Genomic DNA, 14,237 nt, shown 5'->3' on the forward strand with positions numbered 1-14,237 from the left:
ATATAAACTATCATAAAGGCCAATATTTTCTATCACATTAATTTCAACAAGAAATATACTTTTAAATAGCACTATTTATAAGGCTGTGTGCGAACGTTGCGTATTTTCTTGCAGAAATTTCTGCAAGGTTTCTGCATCCCTTGACAGAAAAATGCATCTTACAATACGCACGATTTTTACGCATTTTTGTGAATCCAAAGAGCTAAATAAAGAAATATTTTAAAAAAATAATAATAGTTGTGATGCAATTTTGTTGTTCAACCTCTTCAGCCAGATACCCTCATTAATATTAACCCCTTAATCCCATATGACATACTATCCCGTCGAGGTGCCCTGAGACTTAATTCCCAGTGACGGGATAGTACGTCATATGCGATTGGCCGCGCTCACGGGGGAAGCGCGGCCGATCGCGGCCGGGTGTCAGCTGCCTATCGCAGCTGACATCCGGCACTATGTGCCAGGAGCGGTCACGGACCGCTCCCGGCACATTAACCCCTGGCACACCACGATCAAACATGATCGCGATGTGCCGGCGGTATAGGGAAGCTTCCCGCAGGGAGGGAGCTCCCTGCGGGCTTCCCTGAGCCCCCCGCAGCAATGCGATGTGATCGCGTTGCTGCGAGGGTCTTACCTCCCTCCCTGCTCGCTCCAGGCCCGGATCCAAGATGGCCGCGGATCCGGGTCCTGCAGGGAGGGAGGTGGCTTCACAGAAGCCTGCTCAGAGCAGGCACTGTGAAGCAGCCTGCACTTCTCTCAGATCGGTGATCTGACAGAGTGCTGTGCAAACTGTCAGATCATCGATCTGTGATGTTCCCCCCTGGGGCAAAGTAAAAAAAAAATTTTCCAAATGTGTAAAAAAAAAAAAAAAAAAAATATTCCAAAATAATGAAAAAAATATATATATATTATTCCCATAAATACATTTACAATAAAAGTACACATATTTAGTATCGCCGCGCCCGTAACGACTCGACCTATAAAACTGGCCCACTAGTTAACCCCTTCAGTAAACACCGTAAGAAAAAAAAAAAAAACGATGCAAAAAACAACGCTTAATTATCATACTGCCGAACAAAAAGTGGAATAACACGCGATCAAAAAGACAGATATAAATAACCATGGTACCGCTGAAACCGTCATCTTGTCCCGCAAAAAACAAGCCGCAATACAGCATGATCAGCAAAAAAATAAAAAAGTTATAGTCCTCAGAATAAAGCGATGCAAAAATAATTATTTTTTCTATAAAATAGTTTTATCGTATAAAAGCGCCAAAACATAAAAAAATAATAATATAAATGAGGTATCGCTGTAATCGTACTGACCCGAAGAATAAAACTGCTTTATCAATTTTACCAAACGCGGAACGGTATAAACGCCTCCCCCAAAAGAAATTCATGAATAGCTGGTTTTTGGTCATTCTGCCTCACAAAAATCGGAATAAAAAGCGATCAAAAAATGTGATGTGCCCAAAAATGTTACCAATAAAAACGTCAACTCGTCCCGCAAAAAACAAGACCTCACATGACTCTGTGGACCAAAATATGGAAAATTTATAGCTCTCAAAATGTGGCAACGCAAAAAATATTTTTGCAATAAAAAGCATCTTTCAGTGTGTGACGGCTGCCAATCATAAAAATCCGCTAAAAAACCCGCTATAAAAGTAAATCAAACTCCCCTTCATCACCCCCTTAGTTAGGGAAAAATAAAAAAATGTATTTATTTCCATTTTCCCATTAGGGTTAGGGTTGGGGCTAGGGTTAGGGCTAGGGTTGGGGCTAGGGTTAAGGCTACAGTTAGGGTTGGGGCTAAACCTAGGGTTAGGGTTGGGGCTAAAGTTACGGTTAGGGTTTAGATTACATTTACGGTTGGGAATAGGGTTGGGATTGGGGTTAGGGGTGTGTCAGGGTTAGAGGTGTGGTTAGGGTTACTGTTGGGATTAGGGTTAGGGGTGTGTTTGGAATAGGGTTTCAGTTATAATTGGGGGGTTTCCACTGTTTAGGCACAACAGGGGCTCTCCAAACGCGACATGGCGTCCGATCTCAATTCCAGCCAATTCTGCGTTGAAAAAGTAAAACAGTGCTCCTTCCCTTCCGAGCTCTCCCGTGTGCCCAAACAGGGGTTTACCCCAACATATGGGGTATCAGCGTACTCAGGACAAATAGGACAACAACCTTTGGGATCCAATTTCTCCTGTTACCCTTGGGAAAATACAAAACTGGGGGCTAAAAAATAATTTTTGTGGGAAAAAAAAAAGGATTTTTTATTTTCACGGCTCTGCGTTATAAACTGTAGTGAAACACTTGGGGGTTCAAAGTTCTTACAACACATCTAGATAAGTTCCTTGGGTGGTCTAGTTTCCAAAATGGGGTCACTTGTGGGGGGCTTCTACTGTTAAGGTACATTAGAGGCTCTGCAAACGCAATGTGACGCCTGCAGACCATTCCATCTAAGTCTGCTTTCCAAATGGTGCTCCTTCCCTTTCGAGCCCTCCCATGCATCCAAACGATGGTTCCCCCCACATATGGGGTATCAGCGCACTCAGGACAAATTGGACAACAACTTTTGGGGTCCAATTTCTTCTCTTACCATTGGGAAAATAAAAAATTGGGGGCGAAAAGATAATTTTTGTGAAAAAATATGATTTTTTATTTTTACGGTTCTGCATTATAAACTTCTGTGAAGCACTTGGTGGGTGAAAGTGCTCACCACACCTCTAGATAAGTTCCTTAGGGGGTCTACTTTCCAAAATGGTGTCACTTGTGGGGGGTTTCAATGTTTAGGCACATCAGGGGCTCCCCAAACGCAACATGGCGTCCCATCTCAATTCCAGTCAATTTTGCATTGAAAAGTCAAATGGCGCTCCTTCGCTTCCGAGCTCTGTCATGCGCCCAAACAGTGGTTTACCCCCACATATGGGGTATCGGCGTACTCAGGACAAATTGTACAACAACGTTTGGGGTCCATTTTCTCCTGTTACCCTTGGTAAAATAAAACAAATTGGAGCTGAAGTAAATTTTTTGTGAAAAAAAGTTAAATGTTCATTTTTATTTAAACATTCCAAAAATTCCTGTGAAGCACCTGAAGGGTTAATAAACTTCTTGAATATGGTTTTGAGCACCTTGAGGGGTGCAGTTTTTAGAATGGTGTCACACTTGGGTATTTTCTATCATATAGACCCCTCAAAATGACTTCAAATGAGATGTGGTCGCTAAAAAAAATGGTGTTGTAAAAATGAGAAATTGCTGGTCAACTTTTAACCCTTATAACTCCCTAACAAAAAAAAATGTTGGTTCCAAAATTGTGCTGATGTAAAGTAGACATGTGGGAAATGTTACTTATTAAGTATTTTGTGTGACATATCTCTGTGATTTAATTGCATAAAAATTCAAAGTTGAAAAATTGCGAAATTTTCAAAATTTTCGCCAAATTTCCGTTTTTTTCACAAATAAACGCAGGTAATATCAAAGAAATTTTACCACTATCATGAAGTACAATATGTCACGAGAAAACAGTGTCAGAATCACTGGGATCCGTTGAAGCGTTCCAGAGTTATAACCTCATAAAGGGACAGTGGTCAGAATTGTAAAAATTGGCCCGGTCATTAACGTGCAAACCACCCTTGGGGCTTAAGGGGTTAAATAAAGACACACACACCAGCCTACGTAGGAGCAGTAACATAATTAACCTACATATGCTGTAACAAAAAAATCAATTATCAGAAATCTGCGTGAAATGCAATATCTGTTTATATTTCAAAATATTTAAAAAAAAATTGCATGGGCTCCCACATAATTTTCATAACCAGCAGAGGAAAAGCCGACAGCTGATATTAATATTCTGGCAAGGAGCCAATAGCCAAAGGTTTGCAGGCTACGAGTATTAATATCAGCTCACAGCTGTTTGCTTAGCCTTTACTGGCTAGTTTACAGGGAAACACCAGAAAAAAATTTACATGGGCTCCCCCTATACAATCGAACCAGCAAAGGCTAGGCAGACAGCTGTGGGCTGATATTAATAGCCTGGGAAGGGGCCATGGATATTGGCATCCCCCAAGATTGAAACAACAGCTCTCAGCCACCCCAGAAATGTTGCATCTTATAGATGCGCCAATTCTGACACTTAGCCTCGCTCTTCCCACTTGCCCTGTAGTGGTGGCAAGTGGGGTTAACATTTGTGGGGTTGATGTCACCTTTGTATTGTCAGGTGACATCAAGCGCACAGGTTAGTAATGGAGAGGCATCTATAAGACACCTATCCATTACTAACCATAGTGATATTTTATAAAGCAAAGACACCCAGAATAACGTCCTTTATTTGAAATAATCACAGACTCCTTTATTGAATCAAAATTTACCATACTTACTGAACGCCTAATCTCCAACTCCCTTGTCTCCTGCAAACAATCAAAAATAATAAACCAACATATAATACTATCCTGTCCACCGTAGTCCATTTAATACTGAGTGTCACATGGTGATCTCACGTGTAGAACAGTCACATCAGGTGATGTGACTGCTGGCGATACAGTGTATCACTCCGCTGCCGTGAGACTTCACTGGAGTTCTTCAGCTCCAATGCTCTCACTTACGGCACTATGGCTGTTTGAGAACTTTCCCACGCAGCGATGCCTTAAGTGAGAGCACTGGAGCTGATCAGCTGATTAACTCCAGTGAACTATCATGGCGGCTCAGTGATACACTGCGGGAGTGATTACCTCCTGTCAAAAGACGTTGCCGGATGGCAGTAGTAGTCTCATCAGATGACGCCTGGGTATACATGTCGCATGAGTACACACACACAGACACACACGCACATATTCTCCACCCACACACACACAGATATTCTCCGCCCACACACAGAGACACGCGCACATATTCTCCCCCACACACTCTTCCTCCTTCTGACATTATTTCCCTTTGACAATTTGCTGCGTTTTTGGCAGCAAATCCGCAAACCTTTTTACACCTGCGTTTTTGCAGCAGATTTGACTGACTCAATTGAAGTCAATGAGTCGAAAATACTGCAGAAACGCAAAAAGAATTGACATGCTGCAGAAAATAAAACACTGCAAATGCGGACAGAAATTTACTGATTTCTATTTTTTTCGTAAATATTGCCATGTGAGGGATTTTTTTTTTGTGGGTTTAGTTGTATTTTTGAACGAGAGCTTAATTTTAATGTATCCTGTACTGGAAAATGGGAAAAAAATTCCAAGTGCGGTGAAATTGCAAAAAAGTGCAATCCCACAGTTTATTGTTTGGCTTTTTTACTATGTTCACTAAATACTAAAACTGACTGACCATTATGATTCTCCAGGTTATTATGAATTAATAGACACCAAACATGTCTAGGTTCTGTTTTATCTAAGTGGCGAAAAAAAATTCCAAACTTTGCTAAAAAAAATAAATTGCGGCATTTTCCGATACCGGTAGCGTCTCCATTTTTCATGATCATGGATTGGGTGAGGGTTGATTTTTTGCACACTGAGCTGACATTTTTAATTATACCATTTTGGTTCAGATACGATCTTTTGATCTTTTAATGCAATGTCGTGGCGAGCAAAAAAACTTATTTCTGGCGTTTCTACTTATTTTCTGGCTACGCTGTTTAGCGATCATGTTAATTCTTTTTTAATATTGATATATCGGGTGATTCTGAACGTTGCGATACCAAATATGTGTATGTTTGAGTTTTTTTATTGTTTTATTTTAAATAGGGCAAACGGGGGGTGATTTGAACTTTTATTTTTTTTATATTTTTAAAAACTTTTTTTTTTTAACTTTTGGCATGCTGTTAGGAGTCGAGTTCCCACCGCTGCACAGGGGGAATCTCGAGCCGTGTCTGCTGCGGTCTCTCATTCTGCATCAGCCGCAGTGGATCCTGCTTAGCGGAGACATCGGTCCCAGGGTCTCATTGGATCTGATACTGTGCAAAGGGTTACTGCTTCCTCTCCAGGCGCTGTTATTGTACCCTGCGCTGGTCTGCGGCGAGCAAGCTTTTCTGGGACTAAGTCCTGCTTTGCACACACTGAGCATGCCCAGGGTAAGATCTCTCAGTGGAAGTCTAGGGCTACATGCTCAGGTACTGCAGCGACTTCCATTGGTCCTCCAGGAAGACCCTGTGCCTGATCAAGTTCTGTGGCAGCCTTCCATTGGTCCTTCTTGGAAGGTCCTGTACATGCTGCAGCTATAAAAGGTTCGCATGACCGCACGGCCATGCGCTAGTGTCAATTTATGTATGTGCTCAGCGCCAGTGTGGTCGTGTGTGTGCAGTCAGGGACCCGGTTGAAATAAGCCCCTAGAATGCTGGCACCTCCTGCGAGGAGTTTCGTGTGTGTGTATTCAGGGACCTGGCTGAAATAAGCCCCTAGAATGCTGGCACCTGCGGCGAGGAGTTTCATGTGAGTGGATTCAGGGCTGGCGTATAGCCATTAGTATTCCAGCTCCACCGGAGAGGAGCTGCGTGTTTGCATTTGACTGCATGACCACTAACTGCTCTACTAAGTAGCTGTGTTCCTCTGTGAGCTAAACAGGGCACAGCGTTCTCTTTGCTAACAGACTCTGTGAAGTAACAGAGTTTGTTTATAGTACTATACTGTACCGCCATACTTAGCAGCAGGTTCTTTCCTGCACGGTGGATCCTGGGTTGCGAACGTACCTACTACTAATAAATATATATATTCGGTGCGTTCTGCCAACCCTAACAGTACACTAGCGCCAGGATCTGGCTAGGTTATGGCGGATGAACAGCGATTGCAAGGTTACATCCAGTTGCTGGAGGGCAGGTTGGCATCTCTCGAGTGTGCAACATCGGCGGTGGATGTTACTGCAATAGCTGTTCAGGCTGCTAGCGTGGCTGCAGCAGCTTTACCCACTGCCACCTCTGTTCCGACCTTATCTCACCTCCCGTTGCCTGAAAAATACTCTGGGAACAGAAAGTCCTGTAGGGGTTTCGTGAGCCAGTGTGGTATACATCTCGAGCTCCTGGCTTCACGTTTTCCCACAGAGTGGGATAAGGTGGGATTCATAATCTCTCTCCTGTCGGACAGAGCTTTGGAGTGGGCTACGCCGCTGTGGGAGCGCAATGATCATGTGGTGCAGAGTGTTCCTCGGTTTCTGGGCACTCTGAAACAGGTCTTTTTGGGACCCCAAGTCACCCATGATATGGTGCTCCAACTACTGGCATTGACTCAGGGTTCGCCATGGTCAGCCATTTTGCCGTCCACTTCGGACATTAGCGTCTGAGCTGGAGTGGTCGGATAAAACCCTCATCCCAGTATTTTGGAGGGGGCTGGCTGACCATGTGAAGGACGCTTTGGCCACTAGGGAGATTCCCGCCACACTGGAGGAGCTTTGTTATGACCTGGTGGTTAGGTCTATAATGGACCTGGTGGTTAAGAGCACACAAAATGACCTGATAGTTACCAAAAATATAAGACGAGCTCTGAGACGTGGGAACTCTGCTGACCGCAATCCCTAATCCTATCACACACACTAGAAGCAGCCGTGGATTGCTCCTAACGCTCCCTATGCAACTCGTCACAGCCTCAGAAACTAGCTAGCCCTAAAGATAGAAATAAAAGCCTACCTTGGCTCAGAGAAATTCCCCAAAGGTAAAGGCAGCCCCCCACATATAATGACTGTGAGTAAAGATGAAAATTACAAACTCAGAGATGAAATAGATTAAGCAAAGTGAGGCCCGACTTACTGAACAGACTGAGGATAGGAAAGATAACTTTGCGATCAGCATAAAATACTACAAAAAGACCACGCAGAGGGCGCAAAAAGACCCTCCACACCGACTCACGGTGCAGAGGCGCTCCCTCTGCGTCCCAGAGCTTCCAGCAAGCAAGACAACAATCAAAATAGCAAGCTGGACAAAAATAGCAAACAAAGAAACACAAGCAGGAACTTAGCTTATGCAGGGTAGACAGGTAACAAGAACGATCCAGGAGAGAACAAGACCAATACTGGAACATTGACTGGAGGCATGGAGCAAAGATCTAAGTGGAGTTAAATAGAGCAGCCAGCTAACGAATTAACCTCGTCACCTGAGGAAGGAAACTCAGAAGCCGCAGCCCCACTCACAACCACCAGAGGAAGCCCATGGAAAGAACCAGCCGAAGTACCATTCATGACCACAGGAGGGAGCTTGAGAACAGAATTCACAACAGTACCCCCCCCCCCCCCCCTTGAGGAGGGGTCACCGAACCCTCACCAGAGCCCCCAGGCCGACCAGGACGAGCCAAATGAAAGGCACGAACCAGATCGGCAGCATGAACATCGGAGGCAAAGACCCAGGAATTATCTTCCTGACCATAACCCTTCCACTTGACCAGGTAATGGAGTTTCCGTCTCGAAATACGAGAATCCAAAATCTTCTCCACCACATACTCCAACTCCCCCTCAACCAACACCGGGGCAGGAGGATCAACGGATGGAACCACAGGTGCCACGTATCTCCGCAACAATGACCTATGGAATACATTATGGATGGCAAAAGAAGCTGGAAGGGTCAAACGAAATGACACAGGATTAAGAACCTCAGAAATCTTATACGGACCAATGAAACGAGGCTTAAACTTAGGAGAGGAAACCTTCATAGGAATATAACGAGACGACAACCAAACCAAATCCCCAACACGAAGTCGGGGACCCACACAGCGCCGGCGGTTAGCGAAACGTTGAGCCTTCTCCTGGGACAATGTCAAATTGTCCACCACATGAGTCCAAATCTGCTGCAACCTATCCACCACAGTATCTACACCAGGACAGTCCGAAGACTCAACCTGCCCTGAAGAGAAACGAGGGTGGAAACCAGAATTGCAGAAAAACGGCGAAACCAAAGTGGCCGAGCTGGCCCGATTATTAAGGGCGAACTCAGCCAAAGGCAAAAAGGACACCCAATCATCCTGATCAGCAGAAACAAAGCATCTCAGATATGTTTCCAAAGTCTGATTGGTTCGTTCGGTTTGGCCATTTGTCTGAGGATGGAAAGCCGAGGAAAAAGACAAATCAAAGCCCATCCTAGCACAAAAGGCTCGCCAAAACCTCGAAACAAACTGGGAACCTCTGTCCGAAACGATGTTCTCCGGAATGCCATGTAAATGAACCACATGCTGCAAAAACAATGGCACCAAATCAGAGGAGGAAGGCAATTTAGACAAGGGTACCAAATGGACCATCTTAGAGAAGCGATCACAAACCACCCAAATGAACGACATCTTTTGAGAGACAGGGAGATCCAAAATAAAATCCATAGAGATATGCGTCCAGGGCCTCTTCGGGACCGGCAAGGGCAAAAGCAACCCACTGGCACGAGAACAGCAGGGCTTAGCCCGAGCACAAGTCCCACAGGACTGCACAAAAGAACGCACATCCCGCGACAAAGAAGGCCACCAAAAGGATCTAGCCACCAAATCTCTGGTACCAAAGATTCCAGGATGACCAGCCAACACCGAACAATGAACCTCAGAGATAACTCTACTAGTCCATTTATCAGGGACAAACAGTTTCTCCGCTGGGCAACGGTCAGGTCTATTAGCCTGAAATTTTTGCAGCACCCACCGCAAATCAGGGGAGATGGCAGACAAAATTACCCCCTCTTTGAGAATACCCGCCGGCTCAGGAACACCCGGAGAGTCGGGCACAAAACTCCTAGACAGGGCATCAGCCTTCACATTCTTAGAGCCTGGAAGGTACGAAACCACAAAGTCAAAACGGGAGAAAAATAGCAACCAACGAGCCTGTCTAGGATTCAACCGTTTGGCAGACTCGAGATAAGTCAAATTCTTGTGATCAGTCAAGACCACCACGCGATGCTTGGCTCCTTCAAGCCAATGACGCCACTCCTCGAATGCCCACTTCATGGCCAACAACTCTCGATTGCCAACATCATAATTACGCTCAGCAGGCGAAAACTTTCTAGAAAAGAAGGCACATGGTTTCATCACCGAGCCATCAGAACTTCTTTGCGACAAAACAGCCCCTGCTCCAATCTCGGAAGCATCAACCTCGACCTGTAACGGGAGCGAAACATCTGGCTGGCACAACACAGGGGCAGAAGAAAAACGACGCTTCAACTCCTGAAAAGCCTCCACAGCAGCAGAAGACCAATTGACCACATCAGCACCCTTCTTGGTTAAATCAGTCAACGGTTTAGCAACACTAGAAAAATTACTGATGAAGCGACGATAAAAATTAGCAAAGCCCAGGAACTTTTGCAGACTCTTCAGAGATGGCGGCTGAGTCCAATCATAAATGGCCTGGACTTTAACAGGGTCCATCTCGATAGTAGAAGGGGAAAAAATGAAACCCAAAAATGAAACCTTCTGAACTCCAAAGAGACACTTTGACCCCTTCACAAACAAAGAATTCGCACGAAGGACCTGGAACACCATTCTGACCTGCTTCACGTGAGACTCCCAATCATCCGAGAAGACCAAAATATCATCCAAATATACAATCAGGAATTTATCCAGGTACTCTCGGAAGATGTCATGCATAAAGGACTGAGATACTGATGGAGCATTGGAAAGCCCGAATGGCATAACCAGGTACTCAAAATGACCCTCGGGCGTATTAAATGCTGTTTTCCATTCATTGCCCTGTTTAATACGCACAGGATTATACGCACCACGAAGATCTATCTTGGTGAACCAACTAGCCCCCTTAATCCGAGCAAATAAATCAGACAGCAGCGGCAAGGGGTACTGAAATTTGACTGTGATTTTATTAAGAAGGCGGTAATCAATACACGGTCTCAAAGAACCATCCTTCTTGGCCACAAAAAAGAACCCTGCACCCAATGGTGATGACGACGGGCGAATATGACCCTTCTCCAAGGATTCCTTAACATAACTCCGCATAGCAGCGTCTCTGGCACAGATAAATTGAACAGTCGGCCCTTAGGAAACTTACTACCAGGAATCAAATCAATAGCACAATCACAATCCCTATGAAGAGGTAGGGCACTGGATTTGGGCTCATCAAATACATCCCGGTAATCCGACAAGAACTCTGGAACTTCAGAAGGGGTGGATGACGAAATAGACAGGAATGGAACATCACCATGTACCCCCTGACAACCCCAGCTGGACACTGACATAGATTTCCAATCCAATACTGGGTTATGGACCTGTAGCCATGGCAACCCCAAAACGACCACATCATGCAGATTATGCAACACCAAAAAGCGAATATCCTCCTGATGTGCAGGAGCCATGCACATGGTCAATTGGGTCCAGTACTGAGGTTTATTCTTGGCCAAAGGCGTAGCATCAATTCCTCTCAATGGAATAGGATACTGCAAAGGCTCCAAGAAAAAACCACAGCGCCTAGCAAACTCCAAGTCCATCAAATTCAGGGCAGCGCCTGAATCCACAAATGCCATAACAGAATAGGATGACAAAGAGCAGATCAAAGTAACTGACAAAAGAAATTTCGACTGTACCGTACCAATGGTGGCAGACCTAGCGAAACGCTTAGTGCGCTTAGGACAATCGGAGATAGCATGAGTGGAGTCACCACAGTAAAAACACAGCCCATTCCGACGTCTGTGTTCTTGCCGTTCAGCTCTGGTCAAAGTCCTATCACATTGCATAGGCTCTGGTCTATGCTCAGATAATACCGCCAAATGGTGCACAGCTTTACGCTCATGTAAGCGTCGATCGATCTGAATGGCCAAAGACATAGACTCATTCAGACCAACAGGCATGGGAAATCCCACCATAACATCCTTAAGGGCTTCAGAGAGACCCTTTCTGAAAATTGCTGCCAGGGCACATTCATTCCACTAAGTACAGACCACTTCCTAAACTTCTGACAGTACACCTCCGCTTCATATTGACCCTGACACAAAGCCAGCAAGATTTTCTCTGCCTGATCCACTGAATTTGGTTCATCATAAAGCAATCCAAGCGCCAGAAAAAACGCATCAACATCACGCAATGCAGGATCTCCTGGCGCAAGGGAAAATGCCCAGTCTTGAGGGTCACCACGCAACAAGGAAATAATGATTTTTACTTGTTGAACGGGGTCACTAAAGGAGCGGGGTTTCAAAGCTAGAAACAGTTTACAATTATTTTTGAAATTCAGAAACTTAGCTCTATCTCCAGAAAATAAATCAGGAATAGGAATTCTAGGCTCTAACATAGGATTCTGAACCACAAAATCTTGAATGTTTTGTACTCTTGCAGTGAGATGATCCACACAAGAGGACAGACCTTGAATGTCCATCACTACACCTGTGTCCTGAACCACCCAAAGGTCTAGGGGATGAGAAAGACAAAACACAGTGCAAAGAAAGAAAAATGGTCTCAGAGCTTCCCTTATCCCTCTATTGAGAAGCATTAGTACTTTGGGCCTCCAGTACTGTTATGACCTGGTGGTTAGGTCTATAATGGACCTGGTGGTTAAGAGCACACAAAATGACCTGATAGTTACCAAAAATATAAGACGAGCTCTGAGACGTGGGAACTCTGCTGACTGCAATCCCTAATCCTATCACACACACTAGAAGCAGCCGTGGATTGCTCCTAACGCTCCCTATGCAACTCGTCACAGCCTCAGAAACTAGCTAGCCCTAAAGATAGAAATAAAAGCCTACCTTGCCTCAGAGAAATTCCCCAAAGGTAAAGGCAGCCCCCCACATATAATGACTGTGAGTAAAGATGAAAATTACAAACTCAGAGATGAAATAGATTAAGCAAAGTGAGGCCCGACTTACTGAACAGACTGAGGATAGGAAAGATAACTTTGCGATCAGCATAAAATACTACAAAAAGACCACGCAGAGGGCGCAAAAAGACCCTCCGCACCGACTCACGGTGCGGAGGCGCTCCCTCTGCGTCCCAGAGCTTCCAGCAAGCAAGACAACAATCAAAATAGCAAGCTGGACAAAAATAGCAAACAAAGAAACACAAGCAGGAACTTAGCTTATGCAGGGTAGACAGGTAACAAGAACGATCCAGGAGAGAACAAGACCAATACTGGAACATTGACTGGAGGCATGGAGCAAAGATCTAAGTGGAGTTAAATAGAGCAGCCAGCTAACGAATTAACCTCGTCACCTGAGGAAGGAAACTCAGAAGCTGCAGCCCCACTCACAACCACCAGAGGAAGCCCATTCAAAGAACCAGCCGAAGTACCATTCATGACCACAGGAGGGAGCTTGAGAACAGAATTCACAACAGAGCTTATAGCTGTATCAACTCGCATAGACCTTCGTTTTCAGGAGCGAAGGTTGGAGCGAGCCCAGTGTAGGCAGAGGTTTTGGCTGGCTCCCACCTTCGCCAGACCTTTGGAATCTCCGGTCCAGGTGGCCGAGTCACATGAGGCCATAGAGGTGTCACGAGCGGGGTCCAAGTCCCGGTCCGCTCGTGCACTTAAAATCTGTCATGTTTGCCGGCAGTCAGGACATCTTGCCTCCAAGTGTCCTCAGCGGTCGGGGAAACGTCATCGTCTAGTGGCAGTTGGAGGAGGTACACTAGACACGGAGACGTTTGCCTCTAAGTTGTCCTTCAAGGGGACAATTACCATAGGCCCATCCACTCTTATGGTAGAGCTATGCGTGGACTCTGGGGCAGAGGGTAATTTTATGTCATCCGCTTTCGCCCAGAGACACGCAATACCCCTGGTGATGCTCGCCAAACCAGTAACCGTTTGAGTGGTAAATGGGTTGACACTACCCTCACAGATTACACACTAAACCATTCCTTTCACTCTTTCTGTGTCTCCTTCACATCAGGAGATTATCTCTCTATTAGTCATTCCTGAGGGAATTGATGAGGTCCTGTTGGGGATACCATGGCTACGCTATCATTCTCCTCATATAGAGTGGTCCTCAGGGAGAATTTTGGGATCGAGTAAATCCTGTGAGGGTAGATGTCAGAGGGAGTGCGTTCAGGTTGCTACAACAGAGGTACCCGCAGATCTTTCCTCTCTCCCCAAGCACTATTGGCCCTATGTGGACGTGTTCTCCAAAAAGGCTGCAGAGACCCTTCTGCCTCACAACCCCTATGACTGTCCTATTGACCTATTGCCTGGTGCTGAGCCTCCCCGGGGTCGAGTATATCTGTTATCTCTCCCGGAGACGGAGGCAATGTCTCAGTACATCCAAGAGAATCTGGCAAGAGGATTCATTAGGAAGTCAGTGTCACCTGCAGGGGCTGGGTTCTTCTTCGTGCAGAAGAAGAACAGGGAACTACGTCCATGCATAGACTACAGGGGTCTTAACGC

General features: G+C 45.3%; 1 protein-coding gene across 3 annotated transcripts in view; it reads right to left on the minus strand.

Annotated features, from left to right (window-relative positions):
- The window catches only part of LOC138663426 (zinc finger protein 271-like), a 70,770-nt gene that overhangs the window by 9,706 nt on the left and 46,827 nt on the right, over window positions 1–14,237 (minus strand). The gene's annotated exons all lie outside the window — the stretch shown is intronic.

The sequence above is a fragment of the Ranitomeya imitator genome, chromosome 2 (assembly GCF_032444005.1).
Source record: "Ranitomeya imitator isolate aRanImi1 chromosome 2, aRanImi1.pri, whole genome shotgun sequence".
Classification (NCBI taxonomy): Eukaryota; Metazoa; Chordata; class Amphibia; order Anura; family Dendrobatidae; genus Ranitomeya; species Ranitomeya imitator.